Source organism: Colias croceus, chromosome 18 (genome assembly GCF_905220415.1).
Source record: "Colias croceus chromosome 18, ilColCroc2.1".
Taxonomy (NCBI): domain Eukaryota; kingdom Metazoa; phylum Arthropoda; class Insecta; order Lepidoptera; family Pieridae; genus Colias; species Colias croceus.
The window spans coordinates 2,194,724-2,220,675 of NC_059554.1; the positions used below are offsets into that span (position 1 = coordinate 2,194,724).

Sequence of the window (25,952 nt, forward strand, 5' to 3'; positions counted from 1 at the left end):
ATATCGTCCTTGCAGAAAAATGCGGACCATTTTTAGGCTAATCGTGCGGGGTGAGGTAAGTGTTTAATTTTGGCGGGAGGCGGAGAGTGTCCGTTCTGTAGCGTTTAGCTACTATTATGTATTCTGTGGTATAACTGTAAGCGCCCTAAACCGGTAGACTCATATTCTTGAATATTGAAGACTCATATTTGTATAGACTGCAAAAGATAATACCATATTTGTTAAGACAGTCTAGCCTCTGTACCCTCAAAATATATCTTGCAAATGTATAGGCTGCAAATAGTCTTGGGTATACTTAATTATCATAACTTCGTAGACAGCCGCTTTTCCCTTGAAAGATCAGAACTCTAAAAGCATCAAATCACGAGCAATCTATCTAAGCACCAGTACTATAAAAATAATAATTCGTCTCGGCGGAACTTGTGGTCTAAGGCTCAAGAAAAAGCGTAAAAATAAATATATTAAATTTTATTTCTTTGTATCTACTTCAAGACCGATTTTAATACATGTTGATATAATTATTATTAATGTTATTCATATTCTATACATAGCACCAACACACTAATCAAAATGCGATAGAGTCACTAATAGAGACACTATACAAACACTAATAGAGTCTCTGATCATCTGTTCATCTGATCGGCAATTGACCCTTAGGAAAATAAGAAGATGAACACAAACTATCACTTAATACACATAAGTACCTTCATATTTTTACTTCATTTTTTGGTTTAAATTTACTACAGGATATTCTTCAGCCACAGTGATGTAGTTTGACAAACACCCGAAGAATAATACTTTCCTTCACAATATTACCTATCACTATATGTAGATACTTAAAACGCTTCAGCCTATACCTTGGTCTAGCTGTACTTCGTGATCCCTGGACCAACCGGGTCGACCTAATATCCCCTCAGAGCACGCCGCTATACCTACCCACCGTTTTATACGTACTGAATAAACTAAAGCTACCGATATCAAAACGTGGCATGTATCTGGAATTTTGATGAGTAATATTTCGCTGGTTTGCGCTAAAATTTCATTATGATATTATTTTCGTATGTACCTGCTGACTCTATGAATTTACTATTAATCTAGAACCACGGAATATATTTCCGAATACCGAAATTGTTAATTCACATTTTCTGGATGGGAATAATAATCGTGTTTAAACCTATTTTTTTTTTGTATTTTTAAAGCTTTTGACACGGCATAAAATCCCAGTTAGTTCAAAGGATTGTTAAAATTTCATAAAAATAAATTTTTAACATGTTGATTTAACTATTATTCATTTAAAAAGCAATTTTGGAAGTCAATTACGGTTTACATGAATAAAGTGGATTCAGAGATATCTCATCTTAAAAAAGTAACGGAAAAGTGTCATATTTAAGGAAGTCATTACAGTTGTATATGGCAAGGAAATTTTGTGGATTATCCCTCTTGCAATTCTCTCTCGAATATTATTTTCATTTATATTCTTCTTTCCTTTTCCCTTTTATAGCAAAAATAGCTGATACTCGTATAACTTTATGTTAAAGTTTTTTCACATTATAACAATACACAAAACTGGTCCTTCGAGGTTGATCCTTTAAATAAATAAAATAAAAATAAAAAAGCCTTTTATTTCTTGCAAAAAAAGAAAAAAGTTACATATTACAGAGACTTTCAAATCTTAAGCTTATTTTAACAAAACTTTAAATCTTGCAAGAACCCCTCGTTTGCGAGGGTGAAGGCCTCCTCCAGAGCACCCCACTTGGCCCTACACCTCGCCGTGTCCATCCAAGTTGATCCTTTACAAAATTCTTAATAGTGTATAGCACAGCGCATCAACGAGAAAATTAGTTAGAATTTAATACAGTTCATTTACTTCTAAGGAGGTTAGAGGTCGAGGTTCCCCCCGCGCGCTTGCAAGGGTTAAACGCATTCGCTCAGCTGTTACTTTAAAAATTAAAATCTGTGAATATGTCGTACAAAACTTTGGAAAATGTTATTCGTGAGTTGAATAAGACTGTGTTACATCTGCAAGATAAAGTAACTTCACTAGAAACGCTTATTCTAGAACAGAATTTGATTATAAAAGATTTTGTTGAAAGTAAACAAATGCGAGATCCGACGGTACATTTGAGTTCACCAAATAAAAAGTGTGATGATGAAGAGGGTAACTCTAAGCTGCGGCCACTTCGCGATGCTCGTCTTCGTGCGCTTACGACTATCAACGTCGCGAAGCCCAAGGTGCGAGCAGGGAAGAAGACATTGCCGCTCGCATCTCCGTCCCCACCGAGCGGCACTGACGGCGAGATCGCCCCTACTACGTGTGCTACGCAAGTCACGCTGAACTCGCAAGACGCGTTCGTGGATGCCGATGGTTCGGACGACCGTAACGGAGTCGGGGCTACAACGGAATGGGTCGACGTGAGGCGGCGTCGAGTTCGACGTGAGGCGAGAAATGTAGCTCGTGGTACGGCCGCGCCCGGTTCGACGTCATTGGAGGCGTCCGAACGTAAAAGTTACTTGCATATCTATTATTTAAAAAAAGGTACTACAGTCGAACAAATTATAAAACATTTGTTATGTATTTGCCCAAATGATAAATGTTTGGTGGAACAATTGAATTCGCGTGGTGACTATGCATCCTTTAAGTTGACAGTTCCCACAAAAAATTTGGACACTTATATGTCGCCTATTCACTGGGCGGAGGATGTGCACATAAAGCCATGGCGTAGTGGATTTCGCAACCGTAAAACGACACAAAACCCCTAAACTAAAAACTATTTGTATGTTTTATCAAAACGTGCGTGGTTTGCGCTCAAAATTAGATGTATGTAAGAATTCTATATTAAGTGAACAATACGATGTTTATGCTTTAACTGAAACATTTTTAAATAGTAGTGTGTATGACTCAGAGTTGTTTCCTAACGATTATGTTGTATTGCGTAAAGATCGGTGTAATGATTCAGGTTGGGGTGGTGTATTGTTAGCTATTCGAAATTGTTATGATATAAAAAATATTTGTGTTAAAAATTACATAAGTAGTTGTACCGATAGTCTCGAAATTGCAGTAGCCACGGTAAAACGCAATGGCATTAAAATGTTATTATGTGTGTTGTATATACCACCTGGTTCTAAGGATGACATATATTATGATATTTTTAAAATATTAGAAGAATTAAGTACACGTTTCTCATCATATAAAATTGTAATATTTGGCGATTTTAACTTAAATTCAGCTTCAAAAAATGTTATTTACAAATATAATAATATGATTTCCTTCAGTAAGTTGCATCAGTATAATACTATTACGAATAAGATGGGCGGAATTCTTGACCTTGTATTATGTAATGCCAGAAGCAGGGAATTACAGGTAAGTAGTGACACACCACCACTTGTCCCCATTGACAGTTATCATCCATCTTTGTTGGTGAAATTAGCATATTTAAGGACTTACAATAAAAAAATTTCATGTGTACGGTCTCGCATTAAACTAAATGAATGGAATTTTCGTAAAGCAGATTATAATGAATTATATGCGTGCATACAATCATTGCGTTGGGATGACGTTTATTCCTGTACTAGTGTAAATAGTGCCGTAGATAGATTGTACACACAATTATTTAATTGTTTCAATAAATGCGTCCCAAAAAAGAGACATTCTATGAATAGTTCACGATATACTTATCCGACGTGGTTCACTACGGAAGTTATTACTAATATAAAAATTAAATATTTTAATTTAAAAAAATATAAGCAGTTTGGTCTACAGTATAACCTTGAAATGTTTAAATACTATAGAAGTAAAGTAAAAATACTTATCAATCAGGCTTATCAGAACCATATAAAAAAAATTGAAGCCAACATTAAAGACGATCCCAAGAAATTCTGGGCATTTGTAAAGGAGCAGCGGTCATCAAGTAGGTTGCGTATCGAATATGACTATGATGGTGTTAAAGTAAGTGGTATTGACGCCGCAAATGCATTCGCTAAATATTTTCAATCAGTATTTTTAAATGAAAAACCAAAACTTGATTATAAGGAGGCTTCGCGTGTATCCGGCGTCGCATCATCACGTATTTCTATAGATTACATTTCAAAATCTGATATAAAGCTTGCAATTCGGCGCCTTAAACCGCATTCGGCAGCAGGTCCGGATAATATACCGCCGTTCATTATTAAAGACTGTATATCAATTTTTATCGAACCTCTTCACTACATATTTAATTTGTCTCTCCAAACAGATACGTATCCTACCATATGGAAAACTTCGCGTGTTACACCGGTTCCAAAGAGTGGCTCCAAAGTGAGCATTGAGAACTATAGACCTATCGCGGTGCTATCTACTTTTGCTAAACTGCTAGAAATTATTTTAAATAATCACGTCTCACAACAAATAAGTTCTCGATTATCGGATTGTCAGCACGGTTTTCGTGCCCGTAGATCAACGTCAACAAATTTGATTAATTTCGTCGACTACGCTTCTAAAAACTTAGATCGTAAAAAACAAATCGATGTCAGTTATTTCGACTTTAAAAAAGCGTTCGATCGCGTAGATAATGACGTCCTTTTGCGTAAATTTTCTATGTTTGGTTTCACTCCCAGGCTGGTAAAATATTTTGCAGACTACCTCCGGGATCGTTTTCAATTTGTACAACTTGGTAGTTATCGTTCAGATCCATATGCCATCAATTCTGGTATCAGTCAAGGCAGTACCCTCGGTCCTACTCAATTTCTGGTAATGATCAACGATCTTCCAGATGTTATTAGTTCTTCCCAGTGTCTTATGTTTGCCGACGATCTTAAATTATATTTGGCTATAGGAAGTATTGAGGATTGTCAGGCATTACAAAACGATATAAATAGCGTCTGCGAATGGAGTAAAATGAACCGTTTAGATCTTAATGAGGCAAAATGTAAAGTAATGACTTTTACTCGGAGTAAATCTCCACATCTCTATGGCTATAAAGTTTCGGATAAGATTGTAGCTAGAGAGAATTCGATTCGTGATTTAGGCGTGTTATTCGATCGTACCTTAAGTTTTAATGACCACATAATTGATTTATGCCAGAATGCATATAAAGCCCTTGGATTTATTTTTAGGCAGACTGCTCGTTTTAATGACAAAACTGTTTTCATTAGCCTTTATTATGCATTTGTACGTAGTAAGCTCGAATATAACGCTATCGTGTGGAGCCCACATGAAAAAATTTACACGTTAATGATTGAGAAAATTCAACGTAAATTCTCAAGATGCCTTTTCCGGAAGATGTATGGATATTATCCCTACTTATATCCATCCTTGTACGTTACGGGGATGGTTGGAATGGATACACTGAAACTACGACGCGAGCGCGCGCTTACGGTTCATTATTATCTGCTGTTAAATAACAAAATTGACAATCCCGTGGCACTGGGGGCCTGTGGTGTGTGGGCACCGAGCTGCTCCGTGCAGTGGCGCTCGCGTCCGCTGTTCGCGGAGAGCCTGCTCCGGACGCGAGCCGCTTGGAGTGCACCCACCCATCATGCACTCAATTTGTTAAATAAATTTTTACGTGCTAAATCTGAAGTTGACCTATTTAATGTTAATATTGTATCGTTTGTCTCTAATTGTACCTTATTTTTAAGTCAGACTTTGTAATAATTGTTATCTTTGTGCGTTTTGGTATGTTTTGTACTGTAAGTCAAAGATGTATTGATGAATAAATAAATAAATAAATAAATAAGACCCGATTTCACCAATATTTTCTAAATCAGAGATTTATTAATCGAGCTTCAAAATAAACATGTATTTTAACATCGTTGTCAACTCTTCAGGTCCCAAGAAGGAAATCTAACAGCCGTTTATCAAATCGACCTTTAACTGAGCGACTCACGAATCATTCATTCGTATTTTAAACCGCCCGAAACAAAATGTCATAGTTGACAATGCCATAGTTTCGCACATTAGGGCTATTTGTTCTAGTTGTATAATAACTGTCATGTTTGGTAATTCGACTAAATCGAGATGTTCTGATACAGTATAAAATTTAATAATCATGTAGTAACTTTTACGTTTACTGGTTTATATGTCAAACGATTTGGTCGTTACCATGGTTACAAATGTTTGATGTTATTTGGAGATTGTTTTGTTGTGATTTTTTTTGTGTTATTTTAATTTTATTTTGAGTTGAATAAATACAATAATGTTGAAGAAAAATCGCGGTTCAATTTCACTTGGTAGAAGGTAAACTGGATCTGGTTGAAATTACGAAAAAAAATTCGGAGTCCGAAGGAAAGTGGAGAGAATATATCTCATACTAGAAGAGCAATTAACAAGAAAAATAAAGACAAAGATAAAAGAAAGCAGTAAATTAATAGTAAATTCTTGTTCGTAATAACCTAGTATCTAGTTGTTATAACCAATTTATTGAATGATGTTGATAGGTACAATCTAAGGGTGTACAATAAAAATGTTTTATAAAAACACAAGTTTTATTTATTTAGGTAACTAACATGAAAAATTACATATTTCTATAACAATGTCACATTTAAATTAAATTAGGATCATCATCATCGTCAGCCCATATACGTTCTCACTGCTGGGACATGGGATGGGTAGTGCTAACTTAAACTTAAACACGGTAAGGGATCAGGTCATTATCCACCACGCTATCTTATGATATGTCGGTTTCCTCACAATGTTTTTCACCACTGAGCCATCACTGCACTGCACTACAATAAGCAGTTGGTCTGTAGGTGAAACTGATTGATTCCTAAAACAGAATTTAAAATTAAGATAAGTAGGTACATTTCATAATCATGAGGAGGCCTGAGCCTTACCTGAGTAGTGGTGAAGTTTACATTTGAAGTACCTATATTGGTATTCAATACTAGATTTGACATGACTCACAGGATTATTATGGTTTAATTGAAAATAATACAGTATGTAGGAAGGAACCTTTTATGCACATAAATATAAATATTACCTCACGAGATAGTTTTACTTACAGATCCGTCGGTTATTCGAGTTTATCTTCAATTAATTGCAATACTTCCAAAACCGATTGTATTGATAAACGAAATCTTGTACTAAAATCAACATCATCATATTCTACGAAACAATGACGACCTCTTTATAAATTCTGGGCCGTCGCGTTCGCACTATATAATCCAAATTATACAAATCATCCAACACATCTTCATTTTCAAAAATAAAATAGTATGCAGAGTCCATCTTGACAGCAAGAAAACATCAAATCATTTTTTCTAATCGCTTGTTAAAAATTTAAAGAGCCTCTATGCCAGTAATTAAATATGATGCCGTGTTAAGGAAACTAAACCTCGATTAGGTCATGGTGGGACACTCTCTTACATTGATGTCCCGTTAAAAGAGTTAACAACGTGTTAAACTAACTAACAGAGCTTGGTGAAACTGGGCCTAAATCTAGTTTATTAGTTGTACGACCAAGATTTTCCTGAATTAAACATAAATAACAAGTTAAGTAAATAATATTATATTCTACATATTATATTTTATGCTCTGCCCTATTCCTCTCCTAACTAATAATTTCCTTCCGTAATGAATTTAGCGATAAGACCGCCATTTTTTTTAATTTATAATTAGATTAAGTTCATATTTAAATTATCTAAGAGCAAACAAAGTATAAATGAATAAATAAATAAAAAATGTGTGTGTGTACTAGTGTACACACGTAAGGAGTGAAACTTCTTTATGACCTTATTTTTCAAAAAATAATTTACTACTTATATGCAGCTTTACAGAAATAGGTACGTCGAATCACGCGTGGTAGGGATAAGAAAAAGATGGCGCGTAACGTAAAAATGTCACGCGTAACGAAAAAATTTTACATAACATTTTTTTTCCAACCCCGTTAAAGAAGTATCACTTCAATAAATTAATATGTCTTTACATTCGTCTATTTCTACCTTCTACTATGTTTTTCTTATGTATTTCTATAATAGTTTTATCTACAACTAATTACAGATAAACCAGTTTCGTGTAATTAAGCAATCTTTCCACTATAATATCGATTTCACGTTAATTTGTTTGCGTCTAAAATTGTTTGCTTCACGGCTCAAACCAAATTTATAATGGACTTCAAATTCAGACGCAATTAACGCTACTTTGTAATTATGTACTGTGGCTTTAATATCGCGACTTTAATTGGTTCGACGGAAAGAAATATCATTTGTAAAGATGCTTTATGATAGAAGTCACGGGATGATGCTAGTGTAGGAAACATATTTGATACTTGGTTTGGCTCATTAAAAAAGAATGCGCGCTTTCACCCGCGGACAAAATCAAGTATTAATTGTCCGTCTATCCGTAGTTCATATTTTTTTTTATGTGTAATCCATATTACTGTAAATTAAGTATTATCGTGAAAGATTTACAAACTTACATCACAAACTTTCGCATTTATTATATTGGTAAGATATTGACTATGGCAATTTGATTGGTATTCTGTTGTCTCTTATTTTGATAAGGTTCATATTATACATATATATAGAGGTCTTACTGATTCATTTTTTAAGCTATTGCATAACTTCTATCGCGGGCCTTGAGCGCGGGGACCGAATCGAGAAATTCCGTAACGAAAAAACCTTACGCTCCCCACTCCGACGGGCGGAGGTGTGGCTTGAAGGCATAGCATGCAATAGCTTTACCGCGGCAGTCCCCGAGTGCCACACGTCGTTTTTTTATTTATTTTTTTGTATATTTATGAATGAAGTAGCGTGTGTTAGCTAGGAGATAAAGTTTATATCATTTCAACTGAAACGAGGCAATTACTTCGCCAAAACAACGAATGATTGAGAAAAAACTAAGTTAGGAAACAATTCCTTCACTCGAACAGGATTCTATTTTTGTGAGAATGGTCACAATATATTTTTTCCACGACTTTGATATGAAAGAAATGTATAAAACTATTTTGTATTGGTTCTCGCCAGTATAAAAAAAGCTTTTTCTTTTTATTAATAAATAGTTGATAGTCTTATTTAATTTATGTTTACTAACAAATTATTGTAATAAAAACAATTATAATTCATTAAAAGCTGGCCAGTACAAATCTGAAACTAGAAATGCTTCTATCATTGCTTTAAAAATATTAATCTACTATTGTTATGTTGCAGCATAATTACGTGTTTAAAATAAATAAAGTAAATTGCGCGTTTAATTAACTAATACAGATCAAATTTATCTGTATCTTAAATAATGTTTTAAAACACTCATACTTTCTCAGAATTGTAATTAACTCAGTAGTTATTAATCAACACACAAAATCTAGAACAAATCTAACGAAAATGATAGTCTTTGATCCTCTTTAACATGTTAGACTTTAGAGCAATAGTTTCCAAAGCAGATCGCATTAATCTTCGACATGCCACGACCTTGTCTACATCTCGTCTCGTACCCCGGATCGTGGTCGTCCCGATATCGGATCGTGATCGGAACGTCATTGTGATGTTTTTATCTATGCGCCCGTTTTTGAGCGTTTAAGATTTATTTTTGTTTGTCTGGGTACCGATAAATCGTGGCTGCGGGAGGTCAGAGTAAAAACAGGGGCTTACATTCCTATTGTGTAATTTCTTTGATGTTGGATTGGCGTAGGCATGCTTGCACTATAGGCGATTTTACATATTGTATACCTACGCATTAAGAGTGTGTTTAATAGAAGGATTATGTTCAATATGTATTGCACACGTTATAAATGTATAAGATTTACAAATTAACGACGATTAAAACTTAAAATTGCAAAAAATGACAATAAAAAAAACAAGAAACATTAGTGCAAACGAGTCATTAATTTTAAGTAGGTATGACTTAATTTAACGCCAAAATATATTTTCTTTATTAAAATTGGAAAATCTCACAACAGATATCACGGGCGTAAAATTACTCCTATTGTAATATACCTATTTGAAACTATTTAATACCTAAAACATATTATAAGCATGTACTTTTACAACTACGTCAGCTTTGCAATTACTACGAAAGACTGACTAATATATCAAACGAAGCCAGGGTCAAATGTTAACGAATCTCTGCATACCAAATTTAAATACTTATAATATGCGTGAAATGAAACTATTATTAGCTTTTTTAAAACGAAAGTATTTTAATGATTCCGTTAGATTTTAGCAAGTGATTAGTTTGATTGGTTCGATAATTTTTTATATGAATAATTTCATTCAGTTTGTTCATTAATATTTTTTAAGCTTAACGTCAATATAATTATTGGAAATACTTACATAAGTATTGAAGAGATGTTAAGTAAATAAATTAAATTAATGCTACTACTAAAACTACTACTTTCGTATTTCGTTAGTAGTAATACGAAGTATAACGTTTACGAAGTATAACTACGAAGTATAACGTTTAAATTGAAAATGTAAATTGATACTTGAAAGTTTTATTTATTTATTTATTTATTTATTTATAATAAGGTACCTTACAGCTAGTGATACAATTTTTGAGATGAATTAATACTAAGCTACGCCAATTAAAAGGTACACCAATAGGTAGTGAAATAAAATATGTATGTGAACAAAGACTAATTATAAGAATTTTACAAAATATGAATATTACTTAGGGGATTTGAATTTTTTGAAGGTAAGCATTGATCAAGCCCAATAAGTATTTATAAAGAAAGAAAATGTTATAAATATCTACAAATTCATAATAAATTAAAACCAATTTAATGTAATATTAAGTAAGACCTGGTTAGTAGAATGTGATTGTGTGTGTGAGTGTGTGTGTGAAAGTGCATGTATGAGAATGTGTGAGTGTAATAGCAGTGAGTGTAAAATGCTAATTTATTGTATTATTATGTGAGCTGAGATTCAGTATTGATTAATTGTAAGATTTGCTTTTTAAAACTAGTACGTGATAAATAGAAGGGATCCACAGAAGAGAATTTTTTATTATAAATGTCCGGGAGCCTGTGGAATGGTGACATTTTTAGATAATTAGTTGATGTAGCCGGCACGTGGAATAGGCGTGTGTGGCGAGTACGCTGTGTGGGTACAAGATACTTTATATTTTCCAACGCTGTGGAATAGTCAAACTTGTTGTTCACAATATCGTATAACAACATAATATCTATTATATCTCTCCTATCCTCCAAAGTATTTAACCCATAGTGGGAGCAAGACTGTTCATAATTCAACGAATATTGTTTTGTTTTATAATTCATTTTGTTCACAAAAATTTTTTGTATTGCTTCCAATCTTTTGATGTGACATTTATATTGCGGTCGCCAGATCACACTTGCAAATTCGAGAACACTACGTACGTAGGCAAAATAAAGAACTTTCAAGCAAGTAATGTCTTTAAATGGATCAGCTTGTCGCAAGATGAAACCAAGATTTTTGTAGGCTTTATGAACAATAAAATCCACGTGCGTACGATATGCTAGTTTGACGTCCAGAATCACACCTAGGTCCCGTACTGAAGTAACAGCTGGTATACTTTCACTATTAATTTTATAATCAAAACTAATAATATTATTATTTTTATTACGGGTGAAACTTACTTTTTGGCATTTTTTTATATTAATTGATATTTTATTTAATTTATAATAGTCACATAATCTATTAAGATCATCTTGAAGACATTGACAATCGTAAAAGGAAGTGACTTTTCTGAATATTTTTTTATCGTCAGCATAAAGTAGGAAATTAGAATTTACAAAGCAGTTACTAATGTCGAATAAGTAGATGTTATACAATAAGGGACCGAGATGCGATCCCTGCGGGACGCCCGAAGTAATATCAACAAAATCTGAATTAAACCCTCCTAGAATCACCGATTGACTGCGGTTCCTGATATAAGACTCTATCCATCTGAGAAGATCTCCCCTGATACCCACTGCATGAACATTAAACTTGAAAGTTTCAAATTGATACTTGTGTTATAATCACAAAACAATTAGATACTAAAAAAGAGCGTGTGTGCCAAGCATACGTGCCAGAAGTGAAACTTCTTTTGCATGACTATGACGTGACGGTATTGCCCTGACGCTATCTTAAAATTTTACTCTCAACGCGCCTCAAGAAGTTTCACTTCAAAAACATAGCTTTATAAACAAATATGTGCTTGAATAAAAATAATATATTGGTCCTTTATACATCCACGATTAACATCAGGCGAACGTTGCCTAAAAAGTAAAAAATGCCGGTCTCCTTTTATCAAACAAAAAAATATCACACAATTTATACGTAGGAAGTGAAATCAATCACTATAGTTAATCCTGTAAGCCATAAACAAACTAACAAACGGTGATAAAGCCATTTTACGATCGCCACCTCGTTTCTTACGAACAACTTACGAACAAAAGTATCTTGATATTAACAAAATGAATTTTGATATTGCATTGGTGTTTGGGAAATATATTTACGACTGTGACGTCACGTGGTTATGGGTTATTAATTGTAAAGTGGATTAAAAACAACACTTTCAATATGTTAGAAATCAGGACTAGAATAAAATAGGTAGATCTTATAATTTGCATCAAATATAATAAAGAGAAGACATCTAAAAGGCATTACTATTAAATAGACAGATCGTATTCCATCAAATATAATAAAAAAAATAAAACTAAAAGGCTTATTAATATATACTATTATGTAAATAACAAACTTTACTAAAACTGGATGAACTACATTTGAGATAAGCGCTGCAAATTTTACAGATATTATAATACAAAAATTAATGGTATCTCATTTTCTATTCAAATCTAAATTTTAGATTATACAGAATCTTTAAAAAAATATCTACAATTTAGTGTTAAAGTACTTACAAAATGAAGACGTTAATAGGTTAACTCTATATCCCAAGAATTATTATGAAGTGCCATTACCGAAATTGTTTCTAATCAAACCATTCCTAGAACGAATGTGGCTTGGCGGCAATATGTGAGAAACCACTACCATTTATCCCAAACTTTTAATACTATCGCTAATTTCCCGTTATATCTCCAAACAAAAATAAACCATAATACAATTACATAGAGTCGCTTTCCCATTGCTCTCTCGTATCAGGAATCGATTAAAAACTCGATTGAAACATTCATAGTACAGGCTGGACGTTAATTAAGACGTGCATTATCATTTTAAAGCAGTAAATAAAATTGTAATCTTCAACTTTAGAGCACAGGCGTCTTATAACACGAGTTTATCTTGAAATGTTAAGTCGAAACGCACACTTCTTTGATCCCACCTACGCTGATATCCTGTACTAATGCACTGTCATTTTTAGGGATCCGTAGTGAAAGGCTAAAAATGAATCCCTTTTACTGAGATTTCGATGTCTGCTTGTGTCCGTCCATTTGTCTACAGGCTGTAACTAATGAACCGTGATAGATGGACAGATGAAATTTTCAGTGATGATGTACATCTATTGCCGCTATCTGTAAAATAATTAATAATTATAAATCATTTGAATGCTATAAAGCAAAAATATGAAATTGAACAAACAATTCCTTATAATTAACACTTTTATTTTTGTTTTGTATTCTGTAATATATCTGTTTGTTGTTAGTTGTCCAAACAAAATAAAATAAACTAAAGCAACGATTGGCACGGTCATAAATCCTACCTACCTAAGGTCCTAAGGTGACCATTTTTTGCAGTTTCTCCAACTTATTTGTACGGAACCCAGTATCGCGAGTTCGGTTCGCACTTGGCCGGTTTATTAATGTATCTACTATAGATTTCTGTTAGAGTGACTTTTAATGGGGTTCTGACGTTGATGCTATTTGTTCTGTTGCAGGTAACAGCGGATCGACTAATGAGTTTGTGAGTAAATCGATAGTAAACAATGCTTGTTTGTAAATTGTGATTGAATAGATAGTATATTTAGAGACATGGCTATAGACTATAGAGATATTAAATAATGTAACAATTTAAAGCAGAGATATACATGTTTACTAAGCAAATTGCTGGTAAGACTATATAGTAGTATATTTATAGTATTCATTCTGTATTAATTGATATTGCTTAGGTACTTGATTAGCATTGAGATAAAAAGTAGCATAGCATATTATTATTCCATGACAGAATTGACTTTGAATTGATTGGAGGCCTGTGCAAAATATATGTGTGGTAGAACAATATTTAAAAAATATACGGATTTTACAATTGAAAAACGTAGAGTTCCTTACTAGCTCTACTTCGTAGTAACTAATTTCTAGTCATTTGATAATTCATAAACGGTTTGTAAAATAATTTTATTAAAGTATTCGAGTTTGTTTTATGAGCAAAAGATGTTTATTTCATGAGCAAAAGATAAGGTGATAAATAAGTTGAATCTGCTGTAAATGATACCTTTTTATCTATCCGTAAAAATCAATCTTCTGTTGTAAAAAATAAATAAAAATAAATATGTATGTAAAAAATAAAATAAAATAAAAGTAACAATTCCAACGATACGGTCAATTGGCAAGTTTTATTTATTTGTTATTTCTCTTGCCTTTACGGAAAACTCGGATATAAGTATTTCGGAACGAAAACTTTTGCACGAAAGATTTAGATTAAATATTTACGTGTATTCTTCTCTAGTCCCGAAGGTGAAGGCCGTCCTGTTTGTTTTGGATTTAAATCTGGATTTATATTGACATTTCATGCTATCACGCAAAAGCTGTTTGTAGCCTTTTCTGGCTGAAACGTAACCTATTTCCGTCTCTAGGTAATGTATGTTTTAGTTTTATCAAAATTCAAAATGGTTTCAGCGGATACAGGGTGAAAATAAAAAAAAAAATTACAATTGAGAGTAGAGAAATAGAGACTGCATTTTTATGAAACGTGAACACAACAAGTGAAACTTCTTTAGGCGCATTGAGAGAAATATTTTATGGTCGCGTCATAGCAATACCATGTCGTCATGGAGTAAGGCGACGATGATCTTTGAATCTTGCCAAAGAAGTTTCACTTCTGACACGTGTTCTCGACACACAGGCTCTTTTTTATATTTCATTAAATACATGTTGCAATACGTTAAAACACCTTTAATCATAAAATTATTATGAGTCACATTAAACATCTATACAAATATTATAAAGAGGAAAGGTTTGATTTTTTGTTTGTTTGTTTGTTTGTATGAATTGAATAGGCTCCGAAACTACTTGGCAGATTTGAAAAATTCTTTCACCATTCGAAAGCTACATTATCCACGAGTAACATAGGCTAGGTTTTATCCCTGAAATCCCACGGGAACGGGAACTATGCGGGTTTTTCTTTAAAAACGCGGGCGAAGCCGCGGGCGGAAAGCTAGTAGTTAATAAATGACCAACGGTCAAATTAAATATTGTTTTAGTAAAGTGAGGAGTCGAGAGCGATGGTTTGGTAAATATTTACAATCACCATCAGTGTGGGGACGGTGTCTTTGATATATATCACTATAATATATAAATATTTGTTCTTTGCTACTCATTTATTAGGGGCTTTAGTATATAATAATACTAGCTTTCCGCCGGCGGCTTCGCCCGCGTTTTCAAGAACCCGCATAGTTCCCGTTCCCGTGGGATTTCCGGGATAAAACCTATCCTATGTGTTAATCGGAGTTACCCTCTATATGTGTGCTTAATTTCATTTTAATCGGTCATTCAGTAGTATTTGCATGAAAGAGTAACAAACATACACATCCTCACAAACTTTCGCATTTATAATATTAGTAGGACATAAAAGAAATTCCTGAAGTCTCAAATTCGCCCAAACCTTTGATCTCCTTTCACCCTAACCACTTAGCACGCCATAAAAATTACGAAACAATAATAATGTAATAAATCTGAAACCTAACCCGCACATGTGGTGAAACATCCAGGAGTTATTAATTACGCACAGACAGACAGACGAGCCGAAGAATTCACAGTATATATATCAAGGGTTTAATTGGAAACAAGTGTGGTAGGTTTTTTATTTGCTTTCGTGCAAATAGAGCTTTCTCTAGTTAATTTATGTAATTCGGATTAAGTGTTTTTATTTGTAATTTTAACTATTGGAAGAGTTATAATATTATAAAGATCAAAGGATACAAAAAACAATACGATTCAATAAAAAAATAACAAAAAACTGAACCGTCTTCAAATTCGCGGTAGGTACTATTTTTAAAATTTAGTAGGAATCATCATAATCCGTTCACCGAAGGTTCGAAGGTAACAAACACAAATGTCAACTTAAGAACATCCTTTTTTTGAAAGTCGGTTGAATATTGTTCATTTTATTGATATATCTGGAGAAAATATTAATAAATAATTTGTATAAAATATTATCTACACCGTACACCATTGTTTAATTCGGCAATAAATCATTCCTTATTTATGATGGCTTCGAATGCACTGCACTGTATTGCACATAAATATTTACAATGATATCGATCATTACAAATATAAATAAACAATAAACTTAAACGAAACAGTGTAATCTAAATGGATCTACGAATAATAATAAACAAATAATTCATAAGCAAGCAGGTGTTGAAACATTAATCTTTGCTTATCCCTTCGATACAATCCGATTATAATTACATACTTGATTGCACGTTAGATTTTGGTATGTAATGATATGGGGAGGCTTAATTTATTGTTAAAAGAAGTAAGCGAATTTATATTATAAGGCTTATCAATCAATCCATACTATTCCATACTAATATTATAAATGCGAAAGTAACTCTGTCTGTCTGTCTGTTACTCAATCACGCCATAACTACTGAACCAATTTGCATGAAATTTGGTATAGATATATTTTTATACCCGAGAAAGGACATAGGCTACATTTTACCCCGGGACATAGGATAGGTTTTATCCCGGAAATCCCACGGGAACAGAAACTATGCGGGTTTTTTTGACTGTGCGGGTGAAGCCGCGGGCGGAAAGCTAGTGTATGATAAATGAATTAAATCGTGAAGTACATTCCCAGTTCCATGTAAGGTAAATCGATGAGAAAAATGGACCGATTTTGGCGGGGAAGGACATTATCGTAAGTAGGTACATGGCTGATTTCATAAGTAATTAAAAGGTAAATTAGGCAAGTTTATTGACGTTACCTCTACCTATAAAAAGTTGGCAAAATTACAGATGTCCGCTAGTTAGATAATTATAAACTTTTCCGATGTAATTCATTGCCTAACCGTTACTTCGGGCTTCTGACTAATGTCCTGGGTGAGAGGATTTCTTTGCTACAATTACATCGTATACAAAGTATGATTGACGTTCAGCTGAAGATAGGTGTAAAACTTAGTGTGTGTTAAGACTGCTATCTCCTAAATATGATATATAACTATCTAGAAATCAATTCAATCTTTTATTTATTTATTTATTTATTTATTATAGAATTTCCAACAAAGGACACAGTTCACGTTTATTACATCTTATTAAAATACATAATCTACTGTACCTTTAATTACAGGAAATTACAGCGTTCAATATTCATTACAATTCAATTACAATTTGTCATTTTATTAAAAAATATTAGGTATATAACAATAATAATTAAAGAACCATTATATAAATCAAACAAGCATTACTATTACAGATTTTAAATTATATTAGTCAATTTAATAAAAATATTATCTATACATATAACAAAACTGCAGAAGGGTCAATCTTTAGTTCAAGAGCACCCAACTGCAAATCAACAAAAATCTTTGTTACAAAGCCGTTCGCAAAAACTTCAGTTGCGGTCAACAACCAGTTAAATATAATTGTCTCCTTTATCCATTCCTTATTATCTTCTTATAAGTTACACGGCTCTGTTTCATGTTAAATACCGATTGTATCGTCTTACGTTTGTAATGACGTGTGGCTGTTAGATACGCGATTGTTGTGTAGAATTAGGCTTTGTTTAGGGCTACCTTATTGTCTAGATTTCATAATATAATATAGTATGCGTTTATAATAAACCTGTAAGGGCTCTATATTAGGGCTCTACTAAAAAATAATATCCACTCTTTCACTTTATAATAAGAGGTCTATAAGGCAAATCAGAGAGAATATTTGGCCAGAATTCTCAGTGATATGCCTGTATATTTTATTTCTAGGAATCATAATATTCCAGAGCGTAGAAAGATTGAGAAATGAAAAATATAGCAAAAAGAATCCGTATTTAAATTATTGTTTAGAAAACGATACCTACTTTAAATATTCACTTCTAAGGTTTAATCCAGCTGAGTTTTAATAAAAATAATTGTGGAGGTAAAATAATTGATGGATGACTAAATATTTATTCCGGGAATTTATTTCTTTATTGTTTCGATGATTACCTGGAAGTGCTTTGTGAATCATTATCAAATTTAAAAAAGTATTTGCAAATTATCATTTTTTTAGATAGTGCGTCCTATTGAGAGACTTTAAGTCCTAGATTTAATTATAAACCTTTGTTTTAGGTTTTCCAAGAATATTTTTTATACCTACTTTTTGGATTTTATAAACACCGACACAAAGAAATGAAGGTTCACTATTGGTCTACCAGTGTAATAGTATCAAATAATATCATATACAAAATAGACCATTCGAAATTAAAAACACCGATATAAATAATGTAATAGGTGACTATTATTCCAATTTTAACTCTACTACTGATAAATTAAGATATTAATAAAAGCTGTACAAACAAACAGACCGCTTTCAACGCCTGGCCCTTTTCATAGCCACAAAACGATCACAACATTTCTCATCAACAAGATCCAGCATTCTTCAGTATTGGAACAAACTGGTTCCCAACAAAAACGCTCCGCTCCCGGCATTCATAACAGTTTTTGTCATACCCGTCGCCATTATTATAGACATACGATATGATATCATATCACTCCATAAGCGCTGTGTCCCTGGTATTTAGCGGTATTTTTTCCCAGTGGAATCTCATTCATATGAAACTTTCATTAAAGATAACGTCAGTTTTCATTCTAATAACGCATTCATTGCTTTGAATTATCAAGTCAATCTTTATGTACGTTTATTAGTACTTTCATCCAATTAATAACTTAAAAACCTACAAATCTGACCAAGATATCAGTATTCTTACTTTTAAATTCATCAAATTAATTCCTGGAACACCAAAACTGAGTTACCATACTAGTTCATACTGTTTTGGTCAAACTAGAACCGAAATTATCACGACAAAGGCAGCGCTGCATATCCTACACCCAAATCTAATCTAAAAGTCAAACATAAGGAACTCAACATCACAAACTCATAAGATCCGATTTCGATTAATCTCGCTTGCAACTTCAACTTGAATATGACTTCGAAACGAGTTTTGGTATGCATTAATACCTCGCTTCAATTGGTTACATTTCATCGGCTCTCTTTTGATGCTAATCTAAGAATTTGAATGTAAATTATTGCTGATTGTGTGATTTGAATATGTTATTGTGTTGGTATTAAATTGTTCATCGCTTTATCGCTTTTAATTTCGATTGATTGATTGGTTACTTTCTTATTATTTTGTGTGTTTACACGACTTTATGTAAATAAAAGTTATATGTAAATTGTACATAATATATTGAGAAATATACCATCAGAACATGCTTATTAATTTAAACTAAGGAAATGAAATGTTAAAATATATTATTTCCGGTTTATCATCTAATAATTAAAAGTTCTAAACACATTCCCTTATTAACTGCACCTTGATTTATAAAGATAATAACGCGGCGTTTACTCATTAACCTAAGGTCGTAAAATGTCAGAACTTTAATTATTATTCGTAACGTCATAATTATCGATCGTGAGTAATCATCGAATGCATGAATTAATGTTTGCCGTCCAATTTAATCTGACACTCCGATATACGTTCGAAGACACTTAATAGTCATGCTTACATCGGCAGAGTGCTCCGGATTTGAGATGCAAAGTGTCTTGTTAACATGGCCGAGGGGTACTTAGATTATTACGTTACCCTCTAAGATACTAGTTTACTTGTTCGAAACTCCCGCTGGGCTTAATGTGAGGCATCTGTACAGCGCGCCACCCGTCTCCACAAATCAGACGCAAGTGTTGAATCATTATTAACTGTAATGTCTTACATATAAGATTCTAAAACATCATCGCCTGCACCAACTTACGTTATCAATTGTAAGCTCCGAGCTGTTCCATTACAAGCTTTACATCATTTATCATACTTTACATTGCCATAATTTATTCGTGAAGGCTTTCTTGTTTTATTTCCACCGAGATTTCTTAACATGGTGTTCTCGAATTTCTTAATACGTGATGCGATTCTTGTATATAGTCGTCGCTTGGAATTCTGCTTCCATTATCGATAACAATATTTTACACGTCGCCAAGTGTGCCTGTAAAATGAAACCAAAGCTTATTTATCGTTGTGGAATTGTGTATGTCTTAAAGTGTTAACGATATGTTTTGTTTATGCTCTATACTTAATATAAATCTCAAAGCGGTATACTAGAAACTTTATTTTTATTTCTTCTAATATATACGTCTCAACAAACATAACACAAAATCCGGTGCTAGTTAAGTGTTTTAAACTCACTTAAATATCCATTTCAACATGTTTGATAGAGTCATTTACTCGAACGTTATAAACTAGGAAAGAAAACGGCCCAAGTATATCGCCTTGTCGCACCTCCATTACTGGCTCTAATGATTAATTGTTATTAATGCGGCTACATAAACAGAGATTGGACGTTAATGCCTCGTTGCATTAGATGTGATCATCTTGCTGGAATATATAATGCGGGACTAGTTAATTTACATCTATTAGCGTCCATTTCACTAATGTTATAACAATAGGAATTGGTAATATAACATGTCAATAGATATTTAATTACAACAGTATATTACGTTACTTATACGATAGCTAATGGGATGTAAAGACAATATGGGTTCGATTTATCAAGCTTGTTTTGAAAGGGGTGTAAGACTGATTTGAACAGTTTTTTTTTAAAGACTGACGCATTATTGAAATTTAATTTGAATCACTTAGAAGGTATAATAATGATAGCAAAATAATATTTTGATATATTATAGATAGATTAGTGGCATTTTCAAAATTAAGAAGATTCTAACGACAACTTGCAAGTTCATAGAGAGTTGAAATACAAGCATACACTCAAAAAATACCCACTAGTTAAAATACTAAAAACCCATAGCAACATTCAGTCAAAATTTATCGATTTAATAAATAACAAAAGAGATTAGGCATGTTTCTGTTATACGCTGACTCAACTTATAGAAATTCATGCACAATCACGGACAAATAAATAACAAAGCATTGAGAAGACGGAAATAAAAGATGTATTTTATTTGTCTCTTAAACTCAATTTATAAGCGGCCATAACTCATAAGTAACATGGGGTGATTTATCTAATATATAAAAATCAATGCCACTTTTCGTTGTAATTCCATAACTCGAGAACGGCTGAACCGATTTCGATAATTCTTTTTTTATTATATTCCTTGAAGTACGAGGATGGTTCTTATGTAGAGAAAACGTTAATATGTACCACGGGCGAAGCCGGGGCGGACCGCTAGTATTTTATAAAGACGTTTCACACTCGTTTTGCATTTTGATTTGTAAAAGGCGATAATTCTGAACATTTTGAAGATTATTTTAGCGCTGTTAACTTTTAGTTTTTTTAGAAATGAAGTAAAACATTGAAACTGATTAAAGCAACGAAACTAATTTGATACTGAACTAAAACCCTTCACTGGTTTAAGATAGCGTTGGTATATTCTTTATACCTACATGGAATTATTTTTAAATCGCAAAAAATAGAAACGCTCCGCTTTTAGCAATATTGGATAAAATAAGATACTTCTTGGATATGTTTTATCACACAATATACTACAAAAAATATAACTTATAAAGTAGATAGGTAGCACATTTCATACGCAACATTATTTTTCATTAAAAACGCGATAAAATTACCTGCAGAGAGCTTATATTTCACAAGGTATTACACAGGTAAGAAACTAAAATCAGAAATATTGTAGAACATTCTAAAATAACAGCGCTTTGATTATTTGTTGAAACACGCGGTAAAATAGTTTTTTTTTTGCTAGTGATAAAAAGGGTGTAAAAAATCAATACGCACTAAAAATGCTTTTGTCGAATACTTATGATTGTATGTTTTATTAACAACAATTTTAGTTAGGTACAATAATTGAACAAAAAAGAAAAATAAGCAAGCACAGTACGATTGAATAAATTGTAAGTTTAATTCGATTTAAAACATTAGAATTAACATGAAAAGTTTCTTAAGTGTAGGTAATATATTTTAAGTTACACAAACTGTTTCCATGAAATAACGCTCATGGGCTTGTTCCACGTAATTTTTCTATTAAACTTAAATAAATATTTTTCTTCTAGGTGCCTTTTTTTAAGTGGGGAAATCTTGCATAGATACCCACGGCCTCCGGGGAAGGGGACGTGGGTTATGTCGGATTCCTACCGACCAAAACTCCACTGTGTTCCGACTTCCGTCAAGCCGCATCTTCTAGGTGCCTAGTTAATCACTATAATATTATGTACAACAACATAATATAATAAACGACCAAGACGTTCAGCGAAGGTCTGTATGGGGAAATCTTGCCAGTGCCATAATATTATGAAGTATAAAATATTAAAATACCATGTCCTAATAATATTATATAAATGCGAAAGTTTGTGAGGATATGTGTGTATGTGTGTGTGTGTGTGTGTTTGTTACTCTTTCACGCAAATACTACTGAACCGATTACAATAAAATTTAGCACACATATAGAGGGTAACTTGGATTAACACAAAGGATAGGTTTTATCCCGGAAATCTCGTGGGAACGGGAACTATGTGGGTTTTCCTTTGTAAACGCGGGCGAAGCCGCGGGCGGAAATCTAGTTTTTTTCTATAAATATGGGAGCGAGTTTACTTTCTCGTCATTATCTCACTTCATTACAAATCTCATACAGAAATACATTCAAAACAAATATGTATTTGACACCAACTATAAACTTAACTATTTATCACACAAAAATGAACACAAACATAGAAAGCGGAATTTGAAACAAAATACACATACCTAATATAAGAATGACATATCGGGGTATGTAAATAAGCTCGTAGTCCCCGGTCATACTTTTAACAGAATCAACTGATGTAGAAAATTGTGTTTCGTACCTCGCAAGTTATTTCAGAACATGTGATCTGTAAAATTTTATCTGTACCCGTGTATACTGACGTATGCTTGGCACGGTGTGGATTATAAAGTATGAATGTATTTTGCGTTAGTTTTATTTTTTTAGAGCGGGTTTATTTATTATTTAATGACGATGTAGTTTGTTTTAATGAGAACAGGGAATTTATTAAAGTGTTTATGAGATCTCATTAATATAACAAAATAAATAAATATATCTAACTACTAGTAGGTACATTACGAATGCTTAAGGGAACTCTTACACGATTTTTTATACTTAAAATTTTTGCTATTAATTTCATCCATTACCGCATTCAATTTAGTTACCTTGAAGTAGTTACTTTAGTTCTATCGCGGGCCTTGAGCGCGGGGACCGAATCGAGAAATTCCGTAACGAAAAACCTCACGCTCCCCACTCCGACGGGCTCGTAGGTGTGGCTTTAAGGCATGCTATGCAATAGCTTTACCGCGGCAGTCCCCGAGTGTCACACGTCTTTTTTTTAATATTATTACAATTCGAGGCATAAGTTAGCATCGAATTTATACAAATCACATCTCGCTTCTCACACATGCGATAGATTCAATAGATATACTGAATCTATTAAGACATAAATCTTAAACTTCACTCATTAAAATAAAACTCACATTAAATAATACGACCAAATAGAGACGTTCGTTCCAGTATGCAAAACTATCTTGGATCGATTACAATTCAATTTTACCGGTTAATTTATATCTCTTGAGCGATCGTATTATTTTTTGATTCTTAATAAATATTTATAAGCGTTAATTAGAGAAATGTAGTGTTAAATTACATATTCGGCAAGTTCTTTTATTGGCCTGAATTTATAATCGTGATTTTATGACAAATTATAATATTATGATACCGTGGAAATAATTATTATTTATTGTGTCTTTTATAAAATTGGATAAAGAGGCTTTACTGTGTTGAATGTTTAGAAAGCTGTAACAGTTTGCATTCTATTTATTATAGATATTATAAAGCTGAAGAGTTTGTTTGTTTGAACGCGCTAATCTCAGGAACTACTGGTCCGATTTGAAAAATTATTTCGGTGATCGATAGCCCATTTATCGAGGAAGGCTATAGGCTATAATATATCATTACGCCAAGACCAACATGAGCGGAGCAACGCGGGCAAAACCGCGGGGCACAGCTAGTAAAATATAACTATATAAAAATCTTCTATAATTAAATTCCACTTAACAATTTTAATTAATGAAACAATATAATTTACAATGCAAACGAAAAAAGTTATAATTAACATAATTAGACGCAAAAATAATGGAAAAAATATTTTTATAAAAATTTAGTAGGTAGGTACCGCCAATTAAATTTTTCACCTATATTCGTTCAACTTCAACAAGAATAAACGGGGGCGTAAATTTATTCGAGTTGAAATATATTTCAGGTCAAGTGTGGGTATAAGCATTTATTTATTACTTTTATAATTTATAACTAGCATTCCGCCCGCGGCCTCGCCCGCGTTTTCAAAGAAAAACCCGCATAGTTCCCGTTCCCGTGGGATTTGCGGGATAGAACCTAGCCTATGTTGCTCAGTGAAAATGCAGCTTGCTAATGGTGAAAGAATTTTTGAAATCGGTCCAGTAGTTTATGCGTGAAAACCATACATACATACATATACATAATCATTAATTACAAACCTTTCCTCTTTAATATTAGTATAGATAATATGTATATTGGATAATGATTGTATGATAATGGATTGCATTGAGCCTTTGTGGAAAATTATTAATGTGACATTTTTATTGGATCTCTCTTTTACTGCTATAAATGGATAAAGTAGACAATTTATATGGTAATTTAACTTTGACTGGTTTAAAATACGATTTATTAATTGTGTTGTTTAGTCAGTACGTGATCAGGTTCGCTGTTAGTGAAACGTCCGGATCTCCGGATTGGAATCTAACAAACTAATGTAAACTCAATTGTTTTACAATATACAACAAATAATTGTGTTAATTCACACTTCTAAACTCTAATGAGAAGAGCCTTGAGTAAGAATTGAAACTAATACAGCATTTCAAACCTTTCCCATATATGATTAATGATTATATCTCTCTAATCTAATAGTGATAACACACTCATATTAAATGTGCATAACTATTTAAATTACCAAAAATATGCACTACAGTTAATATACAAAAAAACATAAATCTCTATCTAAAACGCATCCATCTAAAACGTATAGATATTAAAAACAAATCACGATCATTCAAATCAAATGAAATCCCAAAAAACGTTGAATAAAATCAAGTGAATGTTTAACGGGCATTATCACTCAATCGACTCAAAGCGGAAAATTACCTTTTAGAAGTTTTGAAGTCCTCTCGACCCTCCGAATTGATATGGATTGAACCGACTCTCAACTATTTCACAACAAAAACCGCCAACTCTGACCGTTTTCGATTGAAACGTCGGCAACTAAAAATAATCTGGGTGATGAGTTAGGTGTGTGGTGTACGGACGGTTTGAGAGATTTAGAAATTAATTAAATTACAAATTGGTAAAAAAAACATTGCTTGTATTGTAAAATATTAATCTTTTCAAGTTCTAATATTATTAACATGAATTGGTATTTAGAATTGACAATTCATATAATCAAGGAAGATATAATCTAGAATTCCATAATGTATTTAATTACATAATGTACATAATTGTATATAATTTGATTCGCTGCAATACAAACACTTTCAATTCGATCAGGCTAAAAATATATTTTACTGTGATTCCACTGTGTTTGACTATTTGTTTTTAAGCTATTGCATAGCTTCTATCACGGGCCTTGAGCGC

At 32.8% G+C, this 25,952-nt stretch overlaps 1 protein-coding gene and 1 long non-coding RNA gene across 3 annotated transcripts in view; one reads left to right on the top strand and one right to left on the bottom strand.

Annotated features, from left to right (window-relative positions):
* Nucleotides 1–25,952, top strand: part of LOC123699802 — a 197,876-nt gene that overhangs the window by 56,970 nt on the left and 114,954 nt on the right. Inside the window, exon 2 of the mRNA XM_045646832.1 lies at nucleotides 13,763–13,788. The gene's annotated coding sequence lies outside the window, so the exon portion shown is untranslated. The remainder of the gene's footprint in view (nucleotides 1–13,762; nucleotides 13,789–25,952) is intronic.
* On the bottom strand, nucleotides 13,344–25,575 carry LOC123699805. Of its 2 annotated transcripts, none has more exons than XR_006752568.1 (3): nucleotides 25,467–25,575; nucleotides 20,051–20,278; nucleotides 13,344–13,400 (listed from the first exon to the last, which is right to left on the bottom strand). It is a non-coding gene; the product is annotated as an uncharacterized LOC123699805 (long non-coding RNA). The 2 variants fall into 2 exon arrangements; XR_006752567.1 differs by lacking the exon at nucleotides 25,467–25,575 and adding an exon at nucleotides 20,479–20,621.